Source organism: Rhagoletis pomonella, unplaced genomic scaffold, assembly GCF_013731165.1.
Source record: "Rhagoletis pomonella isolate Grant_MI unplaced genomic scaffold, Rhpom_1.0 Rhpom_scaffold_00007, whole genome shotgun sequence".
In the NCBI taxonomy this organism is placed as follows: domain Eukaryota; kingdom Metazoa; phylum Arthropoda; class Insecta; order Diptera; family Tephritidae; genus Rhagoletis; species Rhagoletis pomonella.
This window is the reverse complement of record NW_023458561.1, coordinates 5,791,676-5,794,021: the sequence shown is the minus strand read 5'-3', so window position 1 is coordinate 5,794,021 and position 2,346 is coordinate 5,791,676. Positions and strand designations below refer to the sequence as shown.

Below are 2,346 nucleotides of genomic sequence, written 5' to 3'. Positions count from 1 at the left end.
CTGAGTACGAAAAGTAAAGTAAAGTAATTTAATACGGAAACTTATACATTTTTAGGAAGAACCTACATTTTACATCAATTTTACAGCAAAGAAAACAAAAACAAAACACAGAGATAGAGAACTGTCAGATCGAATTAAAAATGCGCTCGTGGGATTGGGGTAATTCGCGATCGTAATTGGGGGACCGAACAAGTAATTCAGGATGCCGTGGGAAAATGTTTTAATAGAATTAACTATTTAAAGTAACTATCGATAGTTTGTTAAACCATCAATAGTGTTGAAAAATTAAACCATCGATGGTTTTGCACCTCTGGAGATAAATTAGTCACCGACTCATTTCTAATGGGTACTATTAATGATTTAATGATATGTACGCACTTGGTCGATTAAACCTTACGTACGGCGTTGGCACAGAGAGAGAGTATTGGATTGACAAAACTCTGAACACCGGTTCGAATCGGGGCTGGCGCGAATTTTTATTTCTAAATTTTAAAAGTGACTAGACGCTTTTTTTACCCGTTCGGGTAAAAAGGAGAACAATTAGTCTCTTCATAGGCCATGCTCGAACAAAAGCGAACAGTTCAATCCATATAACGAGATCAAAAGTGGTATTATTCGCATGTTTCTTTGCGATTGCTCCCGGAGTCATCCCGGATTTGTCGCATTTTTTGCAGGGAATTTAATGTAGACACATCATAAATAAATGTATACATAAAAATGCGATATATGTGTAGATAACTCGCAATTACATCGGAAATTAAACAAAAGTATACGTACATACATGTAATAAAAACAAATAAATACTTAAAAAAAATGATTTACCCCAAATGGGACTCGAACCCACAATCTTCGGCTTAGGAGGCCGACGCCTTATCCATTAGGCCACTGGGGCGACGCCATTCACAGGCATTAAGCTTAGCTTTAAGCAAACTAATGCAAATTAGTTTTCCTTTTTTGCCAAATATATGTAGAAAAATATGTATCTAAAGCAGCGACTTCCATTATCAATTTATCCGACAGATGTCGCCAATGAAATTATGTTGTGTATAGTGAAACTTTGCTAATGACAAATATTGCTAATGAAATATAAAAGCCAGTTGAAAGTTCAGGGCAGGAACTAGCAAGAAAAATCAAAAGATGTCGCACACACAAGGAAAAAAGCGTTAGATGTCAACAGAGAAGTTTAATCAGAGAATGTTAATTTAATCAGAGAATGTTAATTTAATCAGAGAATGTTAATTTAATGAGAAGGCGCAAATGTTAAGTAACATTTTTTCAAGTACTAATTACAGAGAATGTTAATTTAATCAGAGTATGTCAACGAAAAAGAAAAAATATTTGAATTCATATTTGCATTTTGACGGGTACATGTAGCTTGGAAGATGCGTTTCATTCAAGATGTGCTGTAGCATAGTTGGTAGAGGCGAAGCGATGATGGTGCGTTGCCGATGCGGTATGGGTATGGGTTCGAGTCCGGCTGGATGCGGGGTTTTTTATATATTTATAAAATGAAATAAAATAACCCTGCAGGGAGTGACGTTAGCGCTTATACCTAACTTTAGTCTGTTTACGCGAACACTAGTGCTCACCATTAACTGTGTATTTTGTTCGAAAAAAGCTAACTACTTTTGTGGGGCGATGGCCGCAGAAAAGTCAGACCTGGATACCTCTGTATTACATGTCAACTAACTTGTAACTAACTACTTTTGGACATAAAATATCAATAAGAAAAACAAAATGTTTTTTGTTTTTTTACTTTTTTATTTACTTTATTTTATTACATTTCATATTTGTTTACATATTCTGCTCTGGGTGGCCCCATATTCGAACACCGTCAGACATAACTTCAAAATGATAGTATAAAATTTCGATCTTCCTTTTATTTGTCCTGAATATGAAAAAGAATCTGCGAAGTTCAGAAAAAAAGTGTATTGAAAGTAATTTTTGTATGAGGATATTTAATAGAAACTTGTAAAGAAAACCAAACCCGATTGCGTCTGCATGACTCCTGCACGACTTTACAATTCACTTTAAGTTGGTTGTGTCATAGCTAATTAAAAGTGAGGTATTAATCGAAATCTCGCCAAAAAGCTAACTATAAGTTGGTTAGTTTTAACAATTGATAATTTTTCACTGCAGGGTAATAATTTGTGATCAAAATTGATTTTTTGGCTTTTCTGCGGATTGTGAAAAAGTTGAAGAAGAGGAAGAATTCTTGACAAAGTGGGGGAAACGAAAGTGAAGGGATTCTGCGCACTTGTCGGCATAGTTGCCCGTTTTCTGTAACGCGCAGAAAAAATATTTTGTTTAGACAACTGAAGTGAACAAAGGGAAGGGGGATTTTGT

At 35.2% G+C, this 2,346-nt stretch overlaps 1 non-coding gene across 1 annotated transcript; it reads right to left on the bottom strand.

Moving 5' to 3' along the window:
• Nucleotides 1-819: 819 nt before the first annotated feature.
• On the bottom strand, nucleotides 820-892 carry Trnar-ccu. The gene has a single exon. It is a non-coding gene; the product is annotated as a tRNA-Arg (tRNA).
• Nucleotides 893-2,346: the final 1,454 nt, after the last annotated feature.